Source organism: Diachasmimorpha longicaudata, chromosome 4, assembly GCF_034640455.1.
Source record: "Diachasmimorpha longicaudata isolate KC_UGA_2023 chromosome 4, iyDiaLong2, whole genome shotgun sequence".
NCBI lineage: Eukaryota > Metazoa > Arthropoda > Insecta > Hymenoptera > Braconidae > Diachasmimorpha > Diachasmimorpha longicaudata.
In genome coordinates this window covers 4,754,259-4,772,276 of record NC_087228.1, presented here as the reverse complement: position 1 = coordinate 4,772,276, position 18,018 = coordinate 4,754,259, and the positions used below count along the sequence as shown (strand labels likewise).

Here is an 18,018-nt window from a genome sequence, read left to right as displayed (position 1 = left end):
GAGTCTTCAACCGTAGGTAGACGGGGTTGAAGGCTATTTCGATACTACGAACTACCTCATCCGGTGTCTGTTGTAATAAAACATCGTGAACCCACGAAATAGGGAAAAACTGAAATGAGAAATCTTGAGGGAGGGAAAAACGTAAACTAGAACTAAATTCCCACCGAATATTATCTTGACCCGTATGTGAGAGTCATTATCTGGAGCCATAATTCTTGAAAATCTAATCAACTTGGGCTTCTGGGAGAGCATGAAAACATATCTACACGCAAAAACATTCCTCCGAAACTTTAAATTAGATTAAAACAACATTTGACGAGACAAAAAACCAATTTTATCTCATTCATTATCTTTAATTCGGTTGATATCTAGGAAAGTTAGGGGTGTAACTAAAAATAACATAAGACATAATTTGAGGGAAATTTAATTCCCTAAAAAAAATGTCTTATCACATTTTCTTCTAGATCCACTCAGTTCAAAGATATGAGAGAGAAATTATAGATAAAATGGGAAAAATCTGGATTTTTAAAGATTTTCCTGCAAAATTTAATTGTTCACGTCAATTATTTCAATTCTAAACGTAATTTATAATTTATTATGACACGTTTTGTTTCACAGTATTCAGTTTTGCAATTATGCAATGGCAATTCTTCATCCGTCTGCATTATAATGACGACATCAACTGCTTTTGTTGATAATTGGAACATGAGAGAGAGATTGCCTAGTATGATAATCAAGATTACACGTCATTTCGTTTATTTAACATAATGTGAAACGAAAGATTGATTATTTACTTATTATATCGTTGAGACATTCATCAAGAATGCATATCATTTCCGAGGCATTTATTTTATTCCCTCATTAACGATGAAAATTCACTGGATGTGTGATTCGATTGATAAGAGTGAAAGTGACTGATTTTTATTTTTATTCAACGATTAATTAAACCGATAGAAAACGACGATAAAATCAATCGAAGATTCATCTTTTTGTCAGTAACATGAGAAACACTGGGGGACTCTGTCGTGTCCCACTTAGGGTACAAAACTGGTTTTCAATTCTTGTCGAACGTGTCCTCAACTCGTGACTCTTCGAGCACTTATGACAACTTTTCGATAAAATAACGCGTCACGACGACAATGTCGAAACGTAAAGAACAACCCCCATGGGACAATATGAGGGAGACACTCAGACATTTTTGTGTCTTCCTTATTTTATAGAATTTAAAGTTTTATATCTCAACCACTGACGACATGCCATAAAATTTTACTTCACAAAACATTTGTTTCTCATAAATTCTAGAGAAATCAATTTGCATTTCATATAATATTACATATATATACATATAAAAATAGGTCTATATACCCTCTATGTTCTTCTTTAGTATCTTACAACTGTATAGGATCATAATATTGAATAAATTGCGAGCCGACATTGTGCCGACATTGAGCCAATGTTGAGCCGATATTGAAGATTTTCATTTTGCGATGGGAGCAACAAAGTTCTATTCATCTGTCATCTTTCCAAAACGTCATGGGAGTTAAAAATTTCAAGATTCCAGCATTTTAGAGACATTTTTGACATTTTAATCAAATATTCGAACAAATTGCATAACAAATTTCCTGAAGTCATGCATAATGACTTTTAACGAGTAGATCGCGTGATCTGAGAGCAGTAATGATCTAACGCATCAGAATCTTTATATTTCCTCTTATTCATTGAATTCCAGTGGATTGATGATACAATGTCTGTGGCAATTAGCATTTAAATTACATTCTACTTTACGATTTCAAATGCAGTGGAATTAACAAACGCGAGTGATCCTCAGTGAGTGAAAATTAATTGATAATAGAATAGAATGAAGAGAATATTTTTTAATTTGTCATTAAAAAATAATAAACGGAGGATTTCCAGCTGTCTCATCAGACTTCATAGCTCGCTCTTGTGTCCAGTTATTTTTCCGTGAAGAATGTACGAATAAAGTTGTTGTCGTTTAACGACTGCATTTGAGGATCATAATGACAGTTGTCTGCACTTAACATGGTGATACTTAACATTGGCGTTTGCCTGCTGGTGTAAAACTCGTAAATGTGCGAGAGAAAATACCATTTATATTGTGATTTTTGTGGTACTTCCGGGCTGGGGTACATAATTGTGAGATAATTAATAAAAAGGGGGACATGAGTCGTGAGGTCATGACACTGAGGCCATTGTCCTTCTGATTTGTTAATTTTCATTGAATTAACACTGACAATTCAAGAAACAAGAGAGCAAAAACTCAATTTTTTTATTATTTTTAAAAATTAAGTACTTGATTCATATTGTTAATCTAGTAGATAATATACATAATGTATTTATACATAAATATTTTTTTTAATTTTCAATTCCTGCATTTAATCAATTAATTGAAAAAATGCTTAATTTTTTTTGATGACGAATATGTTTTTTTTTTATATTGAAAACTTAATTAATTCCGTCGAATTAATTCAAGGTTGAAGACAATACAAATCATCTAATTATGTAATTACTAAAAACAAAGAGGAACAGGAGGGACAACGGGAATGGGAATTCCTGTGGTTGAATACGAATAAAATAAAACAATTGACCGGATAAATAATTGAAGGCCATGTTCACAAATTCAGTATATTTTGCTTGACGAGGGAGGCGATGCCACTGGAGCGTCAAGAAGGTCGAAATGAAAACGTTTCGGTCAACGGCTCACTTCCTCCCGTGACGATCGAACCATGAATTTCGAGGGAGTCACACAGTTGCATATAACATTGTATTAATATTTGCGAGGAATGAAGAAAGTTGGGTTGAGTAATATAGCGATATGGCATGTCAATTCCCCTGACATTCCAATAACAGAAATTATTTTTCAAAATCTTGAAATGCCAAATTTTGACTAAAAAAAATTTCATCCAAACGAATTTAATTTTAAATAACCACTTTACCCTTATTAATTGCTCTAATTCGAGCTAAATTTGAAATTAGATCATGATCTTAATTAAATCATTAATTAATTAATCGCACTTAAAATGTAATTCTGAATTAAAAATTCATATTTATAATATTTCAATTTATTTATTGAAGTAATCTTGAATTATTTATTACAATCGAAATGCTTGATGAACTAATTTAATTTCCAATTCAAATTCCATCAAATTAATTTTTCGTTAAATCATCTCTTAAACGTAATTATTTGCAAAATATTTCTTATTCAAAAGACTCATTAATCACTTTCTGCTGAATATTTATCCAGCGAAATGAGGAATATTTATTTAAAGAAAAAAACAAACAGGGACTAACTATATTTCATACCTCTGGCTCATTATCCAAATGTTGATTAAATTTATAAACTGATGATGATTCATTTCACTGGAGCCCAATGCTGACACAGAGAGAAAGTGCCGAGCGATGAGTTTGCAAATGTCGACTCACGGACACATGATTTCAAATCTATAACTCCTAATCTCGTTATAATTAATGAAACAACAGATAATGGGTGAAAGTACGCCGAGAAATCTGACCACATTCTTCATGTATCACTCCCATGAAATATTGATGAATCCAATTGAAAAATATTTAATCAAATGTCGGGGTAATTTATCGACATTATTAATACTCATACATCCAAACGAATAATATTGTTGGATGAGGCATTCCATCATCAGCAAATGTCTCATTACAAATCTCGTCTTTCACATTTGCAATTCGATTAATTAATTCGAAATCACTGGAGGGGGCGGGTTTTTTTTCTAAGGAATATGTGGATTCTCGTAGTGGACAGCGGAGGATGAATGAACATGTGTCCGTGGCCGCATTAGTCCGGTTATTACATGAACAATCGATTCTTCGAGAAGAAATTAATGACGTGAAATTGATTCAGACGGTATTTCATTTTCTTTCAATTACCAGTTGAATGATTGAGTTGGTTAATAACAGAGAGTCATAACTTTAAATAACAAAAATTAGTTGCAAAAAAAATTCAAGAAAAAGATATCATAATTGCGATTACAACACGTACCCCCAAATAGTCCGCTTTTAATCCTCAAATACCCTAAAATCGGCAGAGTGAAATTCAATATTTTTTTTTTCAATCTCAAGATATTTTTTCCCCCTCTAAAATGACCCTCGACTCGTCCCAATTCCACCATTTGGTCTTAACATATTCAGACCTTAAAAGAAAAAGAATTCTGTCCCACTTTTTCCGTCTCACTCCCAACAAAAAATCCATTTCATTTAAACCCAATTCATTTCCCACTGTAAAAATGATAATTGTGAATTCCCCTCAGGAAACCCACGGAAATCCCACTTCAATTAACCCCCATCCCCACCCCCCCCCCTCCCCCTCAAACATTTCTCAATCGATTAGCACACGAATTACACCGATAACAAGTTTCAGTGCTGAAACCTAAATTCCATCCTATCAACTAATAATCCAAACACAATCACCCCCTCTCCCCACTCATCCCTTCACAAGTATCTTCAACCTCAAAATTCTCCCAGCTCTCAAGTCAGTCTCAAAATTCCCACTCTCAACGATCATTCCTCCAGATAATTATAAAAAAATTAACCGAAACGAAATAATTACTCTTATCTCTCCATTGAATTTAATCTCAAGAAATGGAAAAAGGGGGGTGAGAGGGAGGGGAAGGTAGAGGATAAAAAAAAATGATAAGTTGTGCAGAAATGCTCAACCCAGGGGAATTCTTCTGACACGCAACATTATCATTGATTTCCTGCCTCATTATACAGAGAAATACATGACTTTATCTTATGACAGGCTTTATTATTACCGGAATAATTAAGGAATTAATTGAATTCATGTCGGTGGGGGAGGGAATGAGTTTTATCTCCATTGCTTCCTGTGTCCCGTACGTTAAACCGGAATAAAATTTTGCTCCCTCTTCGCCAGGAAGGCGTACTCACGGCTGTGTAGTACACCTTAGTGATCATCTACAGAGTGTTTGTCTGTCCTTCAGAATGGCCGGTTAACGCGGCTAACCCGTCGTTAACTCTCCCGTTAATCGCTGGCCCATACGTTCAGGGGGCCTCAACTCTGTAATTTATGATAATCGCAAATCGATAACTCTTCGCCTGTGCAATCTTCATGTTCAATCTTTGCCTCCAGTCAAATAAGTCTCTCGAGGATTTTTTTAAAAATTTTTGTTGGTCTTGTTGGGAGATGTTTTTTTTTCACGGATTTTGCTCTCACGTGGGGGTGGTTATCTGGATCCTTTGGGGATTTTTTTTTTGGGACGAGGGGGAGGGCAATTATTTTTGGAGATCTTGATGGAGTTCAGGGCGAAAGTTTGAAACTAGGAAACGATGTTTTGGATATGTTCTGTTAAAATGTATATATGTACATATATATTGAATGGATATATACATATATATGTACATATATGTAGTATAATTACGGGAAATAATTATCAGTCTTTGAAAGCCGTCAACATATTTAAATTAGAGATAAATTTAATTTTAATGGTAATTTTTGAAAACTGAAATATTTCAATTTTTATATTTGTCGATCTCCATTAAAAAACAAATTATTTCTGTTTTAAATGCATTAATTATAATTCCAAATCAATTTAGACCCAATATTTTCCCCTCAGGCCCAACTGATAACCCAAAAAACCACCATGAAAAAGTGAGATTGACTCAAGATTTTAGAAGAAAAAAATTAAAAATAGTTTAATGATACCCTCGACCAGTAATTTTCATCCCCCTCTCCCCATTTACAAAATAACTGTTGCGAATACCTAAACTTTCACTCCACCACAAACACCAAATCGATTTAAATTTCCTCAGCAGATAATAATATCTTGATAATGATACCTCAAGTTAATAACAATTTTTTTCATCATTGTCTCCATTACTTTATGTTCAGTTAATTCAGGGGAACGGGGGTAAAATTGTGTTTATTATCCACAATGGCTTTTACTTCTTTACGTACTCAGTGATTTTTCAAATCCACTTTTTTTTTTCTCTCATTTTCCATGACTTTCACTCAACAATAATGTTTTTTTTTTTCACTGCAGCTATTAATTTCCCCTTCTGCATGCGCTAAACGGGTAATTTTCACGTTGAAAGCAGCGGTTAATGAGCAGAGTAAAAAAGAAAAAAAAATTCAAAGGAGTGAAAAATCATTTATTATGAAAAATTTATCAATACGAGAATATCTGACGGCGTGTAAATCTTCACTAGTGACTTTCCAATATCTGATTGTTCTACAGTTTGATTTACCTCTCTCCCTCCCCCTCAACCTTCCCCCATCACCCAATACCCCATCATAAAATTTATTTCTCGGAAAATCTAATGGTCATTTTGCGTGTGTTCATTCTCGCTCTCGTAAATTCAAGCCAGGAATAGTTGATTCACTGGGTAAATCGCTTCTGCCCCTCTCCAGCAATGCCAGGGGGGGTCGGCAGGGGAAGGGGTAACCGACTAACATTAGCACTGACACACATTTTCACACGAGAGAATCGTCAAAGGCATTTGGCCCGTTTACATTCCTCAGTAGACGTCACACACTTTCATTGAATATACATTTGACGTGGAATTGAATTATTTGCATTGATGGTGAATACATTGATGAGCTCAATGAGTGGAGGATTTAATCCTGTCGATACGAATTCTGTCGATGGAATTTCATTCATTGGAATAATAGGAATTATATTGGGGGAAATTATATTGAAATTTGAATGACGATTTGATTGATTGATATAGGGATTTGATTGATTGATATGGGGGGACCGTCATTGGAATTAAATTGTCGTTATTTATTGTGAATCGAAGTTCGTGTGCAGTCAGATCTACTGAACAAACTGAAAAAATTAAATTGCGGATGATGATGAGGGATAAAAAAATTCGCTGGCGCACACGGAGGGAAAAGTATGTGAAAAATTACTGTTGCGAAGTGCTAGAAATTTGTATCAATACCGTAAATTTTATGATAAATTTTGTAATTAATGAGATGTGGCTGTGTATAATTTATTAAACCATTATAAAATTAAAAGGTTTATCATTTTTTATTTGAAGTTAAAGGAAAAATTGATAGAAATTTTTTAGAAATTTCTGTCTAGGTCAGTTTATTTTAGTGGACGATTCTTCATTTTTTACTGTCACACAGTAATTTTTCGGTAACTCATTGTGATTGGTTAATGATGAGTATCGAATACAACCGATTAGACCGACATTGGACTTCGTCATGGGAAATGTTGCATTAGGCTGTGAATTTTTACGAGACCGATATAGAAGTTTTCCTAAGCCGATCAAGAAATTTTTGCCAGACGGAACGGTAATTTTTTTCAGACCGACAGTTTGCGCCGAGATTATAAGGCAGCGTAGTAATTTTTCTCGAAATTACGCTATAAAAATTGTCAGAATTTTCTCTCCGTGTGGGACCACAAATTTTATAGAAAAAGTGTGCTGATGATTTTTATATAATTATAAATTATAAATCTAGGAAAAATGATGTATCCATTCCATAGCACTCCATGAGAAAATTCAGTATTATCGAATAATCAAATTTCGAGATTCGGAGGTCGATTATTTTCAATCCACGGACAGAAAAATTCTTCAAAAAGTACATGTCTGTTCCGTAATCTGCCAGTAAACGCAATATTCAGTAAAAATTACGGAACGCACTTTTTCAGTGCACTTTCAGGAAAAGTCCAGAATATTCTAGAAAAAGTGTGGAACGTTCGCTGAAAAAGTGCGTAACCGTAGATTACGAAACAGGTTCATAATTTTTTAATAATTTTTCCCTGTCTATTTATAAAAATAATCGATTAAACTATCGATATCTGGAGTGTCTATCACGCCTATTCCCCATCGGTCCAGTCGTCTGAGGCGTCTCAGGATAATTTAAATTCACTAATCATTTTATTTTGAAATGCTCAATCACCATCTCGTGTATACAACAGGAAAAACCGTAACACAAATACATTAAAATAAATAATTTATTAGAACTAAACAAATCTATTTGCAAAATAATATTCTTCTCCATTTCCATTATTATTACAATCATTCACAAACCAGCGAATTACACGTTCAGCCACTGCATATGTAATATTTATATCTCTCCCCTGGCCATATGTACCCAGCGTGTCTTCTTCAGGGGATTCATATTAGCGAACACCTGGTGGCTTATTTCTCAGCTCTAAAATTTATTGGACAGCTACTTAGCAACGATTTATCCTCATAGAAGAGCACAAAATGCGGAACTGAGAATGAAGAAAAAAAAACTAGTCTCGAGATACATTTTTTTTTTTTTTTTGTGGAAAATCTTCAGTAAGAAAAATTGTGTATAAAGCCTTGGGAAAATTTTCCACCTCCTGGCATTCATTTTATTTTATGTACACACACAGTGTTGAATATACGTGAAATACCGCGGGCAACAAATCACCCCGGGGGTTTATTGGTAGTTTAACTTTGTAGCAATTTATCCCCATAAAGATTTAAATTACCACCAGCAACTGGAGCTGGAGTCGTGAAAGAGACGTTTTGTGGATTTCATATATTTCATCTTTTTTAAATTACTGAATTTTACGAGCCACTGAGAGAGTGTCTTCTGCATCTGCTATGACGATCGGCCAATATAACATTTCTACCAGTGTTGTCAGCCATTCATTTAATCAAATGTCTGAATTAACTCACTATCACGATATATATTTATATATATTCTTCCTATCTCTGTCTCTTCAACTGCATCTGGTTTTACAATCAACTCGAAAATACTCAACCCCAATTCACTCTCATTTTCACGTTCCAACTGTCTAAACTTGACAGCTTCGAATGGTGGCTGGCCGGGGGAAGGGGGGGGGCAGACCTGGTACTAGTGCTCGAATGTAAACTGAAGCACGTCACGAACGACAGAGTGGAACGAATTGAGCAATGAAACGCACGGGGACAATAAAAAAAAATAGTGGAGAATTGTAATCCGATCGGGAAAGCCTCGGAATTGTTCTCAACTGTTTTATTGACGTTTTAGAAAATTGCTGGGAGAATTTGCTCGCCTTTTACAGGTTTTTTTTGCCAATCGGGAGCGATGAGAAATTTATTGGGGAATAATTCTTGTTTCTTCGGTATTCATTGGGGAATTATTGATAATGATTTTAGCGGTAATTGGGGGAATGTAAAAAGTGGGAAGCTGGAGAGTGAAAAAAGAAATAAATAATTATTATATTCGTTTACGAATAAGTCGTTATGTAAAATCAATCTAATGTAATAATGTAGAATTCATTGTAATACGTTAATTTGAAAAATATTGGCGGTTTGTTGAGTTAATTAATTTTTTAATGTAAATAATTTAGTGTGGCTTGTCGCGTTGTCAGTGACAATCTCAACAACAAATTACTTTTTTTCTTTAAATGAGGAAAATTCCTCAGATTTTTTACCCAAGAATTTTACCCCTATTTATCTCCATCAATGAACTAAAAATTCTCCTCAAGAATTTATTTTCGAATCCCTCTCAAATGTCAGACCCCGAAAAAAAAAAACAAATACAAAAGGTCATGACAATCTTGGTGCAACGCATATCTCGTGTGTTAACACCTCAAGGAAAAACGAGGAATCCATAAATATCGATTAAAACATCTCTCGAGTCAGTTACCAACCACCATCACACTGTACACCAAAGTTGTCATCGGTCCCTGTACATTGACTCCATGTACCATGTAAAATCTCCTCTTACAGGAATTTCCCACACGCGATTGGCATTACAACTTATATTGAACTTTCACACCATTGAGTGTACTCAAGGAAATTCAAACGTTCCCTTGTAAATTCCGTTTGGAATGTCGCATAAATTTACTGGGAATATTATTTATGATAATCTTCATGTGGAACGCCGGTGGGGGAGGGGAGAAGGGTGGAGGGTTAGTGAATTAACATGAACATGAGGTGAATTACTTGACGATGAATTTACGCTGAATGCGGTGATGCCTGTGTTGGTTCAAGGGGTTATGGGAGTCCTTGGAATGTTTATGGGAATTTAATTATGAGATGACAATCTTAGGGAGACGTTTATCAGTTTATGGCTTCATCGTAGATAATATCTTGGGAGGTTACAACAGTTTACGAATTTTATTGAATTGAGTGTAAAATGTACTTGATTCGAGTAATGATCATGGGATGTTACCAATTATGATCTTAGAAAAATGTAAAAAATTAATTAATCTCTTAATTTTTTTCGATAAAAAAAAGAAAATATTTGGACAATTGTTTGTCAACAATATCGCAATGTTTTTTCCCTCGGATCATAAATGTAGGCGCACCTTGTGGTAAATCAAGCGGTACGAATTTGTCAATTATCATTGTCGAGGTAATATCAGAATTTTTTGGAAAAAATTCTGAGTAATATCAGAATTTTTTCCAAAAAAATTCTGAGAAAAATTGAATTCTTATCTCGCCGATGATCTCCCCCAATTCAATGGGGTCATAATCATGATGAATGAATTAACGAGTGAGAGCTGATGCGATTTCGACATCAAAGCAATAGATGTTGACGTGGAAATGCATTTAAGTACATCCACACTTCATATTTGTTGCACTTCTCTCCTGTGTATGTAAGCCATTCTCTATTCACCCGGGATGACTTCCGATTGAGCCATCCAATCCGCTGCTCGATTGTCCGGGAAACAATTTTCCCCCTTTTCGACAGTTTTTTTAAGGCGCTTTCGTCGCTCGATTTCCCTGCGTCGGTTCACTGTATTGGCACACGTTCTCTGCACCGTTGCGACTCCAGAAGACAACAATTTGAATGAATCGATCGATATTTCCTAGAACTTCATAATTAAATTCAAATTTCCTTTGAGTTTTATCTTATCAGAAAATGAATTCAAAAAATTGACTTTAAATTTGAATTTAAGTGAATTTTAATCGAAAAAATTACATCAAATCATCGAAATCGTGGGTTTGAGGTTTTTGCTGTGTGAAATATTTACTCGACAGTTTTTATTTAAATTTTGATGACGAATTATCCAAAAAAGTAGCTGAACGTGAGATCTGGGTACCTTCTCATGAGTTTGAATTCTCAAACCGAACGAATATTTCCAGTTCTTCATATTTTTTCTGAACAATATTTTCTTTATAAACGAAAACAAAAATCCAATTCATAAAAAAAATTATTTATCTGAATTGAGCGAAGAAAATTTTGCTTTTAATTCTTCATTTTTTCACTAAATAATTTTCCTGGACTATTCCCTCATAAATGACGACAAAAATGGGATTTCCCAGACAAAAAATTGTTCATCTCAATTTAACGAAGAAAATTAAAATTTTAATTCTTCGTTTATTTTTTCCAAAAATAAAATATTGCAGATAATCAAAATAATTTTTCCCCTGTATCCATCGTTATTACTCTCTCTTTACCTCTTGTGACCACATAATCAATTCCTAGAAACCAGATTATGACCATTGTCAACAACATTACCCGACGAACAATTATTCCACTTGAACTTTTCCAGTTTTTTTTTTATTCTCATTATCTGGAGTCGTATTATTGCACACAATGACTAGCTCTTTCATCCCAATTTACTCCACTTACCCTGGAATGGCCTAGTCACCCATGAAATTACCAACTCAGTGCCCTGACATTCATCAAACTCATTATTTATAAACTTCCTCCTTCTAATTCTGATGTACATACATAATATTTTTTTTTTCCATTGGCTTATCTGCGAACTCAAACAATGTTGAGTCATCGGCCTGTTCTTTTTATCGTTCCCCCTCTTGAGATATGTTATCTGCACTTGGGTTGTTATTAGGTACCATTTAGAGAATATTCCAGGTACATTGTGCGTAGTAATGCTTTCACAATGATTCTAACAATTTTGTAATTATTATTTTTTCAAAAATTTTCCCTGTAAAACAAATCAGTGAGTTTAGCTACTGGAATAGGTCAGTAATTGATCATTTTAGGAGGGAATATGACAAGTACTGGTTTCTAGATAATTTAAATTATCGTAAACAATATTTCAAAAGTAAAACAGTCGAATAATTTAAAATAGCTCTACTTTTTTAGAAAACTATCACTTTTGGAATCGTAATTTTTCCTTAAATTAATTATCGATTTAACTGTTGAAAAAAAAATTTTTTTAATCAGGGCTTAAAGTGTCTTATGGGAAAATCAACATTTTCTTTGCAGTCAAAAATGAAAATCTCAATTTTTTATCATTTAAACGTAAAAAAAAATCAGAGAATCTTTTGACACTTCGTAACATATAATTCACCGTCTTAAAAGCAAATTCTATTATTTAGTTATAAGATTGAAATGTTGTAAAAAATATCAATTTAGATAATATTGGCTATACGTGAATTTTGTCACATTTTTAAGCTTTGAAAATATTCAAAAACGTATCTGGTCGGTGAAATGGCGACCTGAGGGCACATCTACTTCAGAAAATCGCACATTTTTCGCACCACTCGATCTAATTAACTAACGCCGATGGAATAATGACGAATTGACACTGACGATAATTAATCCCTGGCACATGAATTCATCTCTCGAGGTAAAAGCGATTGGAGATAGAATTTTAATCGGCGCTCGTGTCTTGATTTATCTCGATCAAATCAACCGCCAGATCCTCTTAATTGCCATTTGATGTAGTATTACAACTTCGGAGTCTCGTGAGATGCCTCAACTCTTATCATCATTTCATTATTACCCCGGTTATGGTATTTAGACCGTAGAAAGCGTAACTGGTCACGGTGTTGAGCTATATAAATCCATTGGCGTGAGAAACTCGGAGTTTAATAAAAAAAAAAATGAAATACTGGGGGAATTGACGGATGCAAGGGGCCCATTGCGAAACGAGAATCCAGTAAAGTTGATCTCGATCTGGAATTATTAAATCATTCAACTGGTGCCTAGACGTAACAAGATCAGAGCCATTGCAAAAGATCCGGAGAATCGTTAAAAAAATCGTAAGTTGTGGGTACAACGGTTGGACTGACTTTCCATTCTCACGTGATGAGAATTTAATTGATTTTTCAATCAGCCGTTTATCGAAATCAAATCCAAAATATTAGCAAACCAGACAGCAAACGAAAAAAAAATATATGCGACTAAAATTTAATTGAGAAACGAACAAAATTTGTCGTTTTTTCATCAATTCTCTAGTTCATAAAAAAGAGAATCGTCTCTAGGTATCGATATCTTCTGACCCAACGATTCGATTTTAATCAGTCACATCTGGTTTTGTCGGGTGAAAGAATATCTCGAGAATGAAAAAAAAAATTGAAATTTCACTCTGCCGGTTCGAAGGTATCTTCGCCAATAGGGTTCGTCTCTCATCTCAGGGATTTTTAGAATTTTTTTGACAGCTCGCGCCTCCGCTTATCGTAATCAATGTTGTGCCCTGTCGTATCATATTGCAACAGAAACTCGACCACTGCAGTAGTGAAAAATGACTCATGCGATAACGGTTTATCGCCAAAGTCAAGTTACATTTGAAATTTTGAAACAAGTGGCATTGTTTTATCATCAGTGAGGTATTCACTTCAACGATTACGATTCACAAGTATTAAAACCCGATTCCTCGGATTTCTCCGAAGTCTCCAGGTGAATAAACTTTTTTTATTCATTCATTCGCAAATGGTATAAGGTAGCTCTAACCCCTGAGTAAATTCAGCGATTATTGATAATTAACCAAATTTTTCAGAAGACTCGGGCACATTTTAAATTGTAATTTTTTCCTCATTTTAATTATCATTTCTATTTTTCCAAAAAAAAATTATCAAATTAGACCTTAGCACAGTGTCTTATGGCAAAATCAATATTTTCGTTGTCGTCAAAGATTGAAATCTACTTTTTTTCTCTTAAACGTAAAAAAATTGAGGAATTCTGTTGACAATTCGTAAAAAATAATCCACCATTTGAGAAACAAGTTCTATTGTTTGTTTATCAGAAGGTAATGTTTAAAAAATAATAATACTTTTCGAGATTTAATTTATTCGATACCAACTATTTATGATTTTTTTACAATTTTTTTTCGCGACTGGAAATATTCAAGAACAACGTAATCGATCGGTAAAATACCGACTTGAGGACAAAACTACTTTACTCCATTCCCCCTAAAATAGAATAAACAAACAGAACAGAATAAACAAATTAACCGATAAAATATCGCCAGAATAAACAGGAGGAAAATGTCAATGAAAATTTCCTCATTTTTTCTTTCTCCTTTACATGCTGTTATTTTGTCACCGCCAACGCGTTTTCCATTATTTATCGTGAATAATTTAGCATATCATATGTTTAAGTTGAACGACATAGGACATTAGATATACTCAGCGCGTGTTTCGACATTCCCCTGAATAAATAATAATGAAAACCAGAAAATGAGGGATATAAGAGTGAAAAAAAATTGCGAATAAAATGCTGACTGTGGGGCTGTTGATAAGGGAGCTTAAAAATATTTCATAAAAATGAAGGTGGACAGGGGGAAGAAATAGCAAATGAACCGCATCATCAACGATTTTTTCCCCCTTCTTTATCCGCTTTTCTTCTTTTTTTTCGCAATTTTTTTTCCATTCTTCGCCAGTCTTTCTCCTCGTTCCGCTGAAAAATGAGATTGCCTTGACATTCCTCCCCATCTGGGGAACTAATATTGAGGGTAAACAGAAATAATTTGAAACGCGAATGGAATTTTTTCGAGGGGAAAATTAATTTTTTTTTTCCTTTTCTTCCGGGTCCTCGTTCAGAGGAAATTCTCGTTTCGTTGGTTTATTCAGATTAATTCGGGTTCTTTCGCGTTTTCATGTCGCGTTTTTCGCGGTCGAAAATCATCGCTGGAAGGATTTCACATAATTTGCGAAACTATGAAACACCAAAAATTGATTAAAATCTCTCGTCTACGTTTATTACGTTTATTACTTCTCATTTGAAATTATCATAATTACAGTCTTCAATTTATTCATCTGAAAGACATGTGTGTAACGAGAAAAAGTTTGTAGTAGTGAATTTATAATAGATGTGAAGGAGAATTCAACGTTGTCCGCATGTTATTGGAGATTGAAAAGTTTTTCAATGTATGGTAATATCAGATTCAAAGAATTTCAAACAGGCGATATTGCTTTTACATAATGGAACATCAAATTTAACGATCGCCAACCATCGGCAATTGTCGGTACAAGCTATGAAAAAAAAATGATAAAATTGTGTTTATGAGAGTTATTTGCAATTTCTATTCGGTAATTCAAACATCATTATGTTTATTTATGCGAGGTTTTGAGGTATTTATTTGTGGTACGTGAATGGTGAATATATTTGTTGTTGTGAATGGGAGGAAATTGCATTTCAAGATATTCCAATGATGTCAGGAATTTTTTTAATTCTGATTTTACATAAATCAAAATTCTAAATATTAATTTTCCAACAGTAGTTCATGTGAATATTTTTATATCAACAATTAGAACTTAATTACCACTTTTTCTTGAATAAATCGAAATTCAATTCTAATCATTTCAAACTGTTTGAAATTTTTTTAATTGTTTAAAGTGCGAAGATTTATTAGATTTTTTTAGACCGTCAGTGAAGTTCTACTTACCCCGAATTAATTGACTTAATTATTATTAATTTAATTAATTGACAAGAGAATACATTATTTTAAGAACAATTTCAAGGGAATAATTTTTAATTGAAGAAACTTCCCCCAATCATTCGAGACTAGAAGGAAATGAGCTCGAGAGTGAAGTGTTAGAACCTTCGATAGCTTCCCCCACTCTAAAAATTCCAACAACATTTTTCCCATTTTATTAGTAATATATATACATCACCAATAAAAATCTTGGTAGAATCGTCACAAATTACAATATCGACAACAAATTGAAAAAAAAAAAACAAAACCCATATTTATCAATCGCAAAAAAAATTGACAGTAACTGAAAACCCATGTCTGATCATCACCATGACCATGACCACACAGGGAAAGAGTCAGCAATAAAAAATAAATAATAAACAATAAAAATCCTGCGAATTGGTCTGGGCAGTCGCCGCCTCTCCTCGAAAATAAAGAAATACCGGAGGATAAAATGAGGAAAAAGAAGACATTTTGTTTTTTTTTTTCTTTTGAAGAAGAAGAAATGAAAGTAATAGTCGTCCTCGGCCACCGGCGAAACATAATAGAGATAGACTCGGTAATTTGTGCGTAATTGCGGTAATTCATGGTGGGCTTTGATTCGTTACGGCGCCCCACCGGGGACACCGGCGAGAATTATGCGACTCGTTTCGTTCAGGTGGAAAGTACACGTATGATGCGATTGCGGGTACAGCATATGGTTATTACTGGTTCACATATGTATATAAACCGAGCCGCAATGCCCTTCTGCGTTGGGCTGAAACAACTGGTGGAATTTCATCCTCGACGACGTCATTTCGATTGACCGCTGGGGGATTTTGTTCATTATTTTTTTCAAATCAACTCGGGTGATTTTTTTAGTCGCTACTCGAGACTGTTTTCGTGCATTAGACGTGACAGTAATTGCACTCGCGTGATGATGACGCCTGGTTCCGGGGGTTGAGAAAATTGGTGGAAAATACTTAGAATTACGGAGGGAATTATTTGATTTTTTTTCAACTTCCGGTTTGAGGAAGAGATGAATTCTGTTGAAGACGGGGGATTTGATGAGAACCGGTGATTATTAATTAAGTACATTGCGGGGAACTGTAGAAAATGGCGCGGATAATAATCCTAATCGAGGAATAATGAATGTTTATTACAATCAATAAACCAATTTCGAATTTTTGAATTTATATCGTCGATATCTTGAACGGCAGTACATTTAGGAGGAAATTGCATAGAACCTTTTCTCGAGGGAATTCAATTCTACATAAAAACTGTTCTACACCATTTTTTCATAAATCTACTACTTCCCGAGATATCTTCAAGAAACAAATTCCAAGTTATTGTGAGGTAAAAAAATTCCTCTCATTTCACCGCAAAAAAATTATTCTATTTGTCATTCATTAAATATTGATTTTCTCATATTTTTTTCTCAAAATCCCTCATTAGGACAATAATCTGATCCTCATCAAGATGAGATTTCTCCTCGTGATGAGAGCGATGTTATTTTCCTCTCCACCTAAAAAAAAAAAAAATAAAGAATGAAAATATCTGAGGAATTTATGCTTCGAAATCTCTAGAAATGCACAGGTGGAAGTTTAGAAAATGTGGGCGAGGCTCCCAGAGGATAAAAGCCAACTAACTTAAGATTACAATGGAGAAAAAAAATATTGAAAAAAAAAACCGAGAATTTTTGTGTTAAAATTCGTCGTGCACCGACCCCTTTCCAGGTCAGTGGATCCTCTTATACGATTTACAACGAAAAAAAAACAAGAATCGAGATATCCCCCCCCCCTCCGCCACCCCTTCTCTTCACCGCCCACAAATTCCTTTGCCGTCGACCAGTTTCCACCGAAAATCCCCCGGAAAAGAAATAACCGAGGTCAATTGAGGGGAAAATAATTTGATCAATCGTTAATGAAATTAAATTTACAAGTGAACACCTGGTGGACATGCGTGTCATGTCGAGTTAATTAGATTCCTGTAGTCGGCACTTTGCGTGTTGAATGAATGGCATTATACACGTTTATTCCGTCTTTCCGTTTGTCAAGAATACAGTGTACTTGAGAAAACGTGTCAGAGGAATTAAATCCGGTGTGTTTGGGACGCCTGGCGTGTCAATATGTGGATCAGGGAGAGGGCGATGACTCAACTGTGATTTACAATGAAATTTGCAATGGTGGGATTTTTTTTTTAAACATTTTTAAACCGTTTGCATACAATTGATAAAATTCAAAATTTTGAAGATTTATCTAACAATTGGTTAATGATCACAATTTTGATCATGCGATCAAAATTTTTAATCGTATTTTAAGATTTTTTTTAATATATTGAATATATTAGATATTATATATGGAAGAGGAATATATTTAATATAATATAATATCTTTCGCCCATTTTATGACGTATTCTCCAGAATTCAGGGTCATGGGAAACGAAAGACCAT

At 34.2% G+C, this 18,018-nt stretch overlaps 1 protein-coding gene across 7 annotated transcripts in view; it reads left to right on the top strand.

Annotated features, from left to right (window-relative positions):
- Positions 1 to 18,018, top strand: part of LOC135161320 (TOX high mobility group box family member 3-like) — a 173,866-nt gene that overhangs the window by 130,079 nt on the left and 25,769 nt on the right. The window contains exon 1 of one of the 7 annotated variants that reach the window (XM_064118791.1): positions 13,430 to 13,570. The exons of the other annotated variants lie outside the window; for them this stretch is intronic. The gene's annotated coding sequence lies outside the window, so the exon portion shown is untranslated. Of the gene's footprint in view, positions 1 to 13,429; positions 13,571 to 18,018 lie in introns of those variants that run through there. 7 annotated transcript variants of the gene reach the window in all.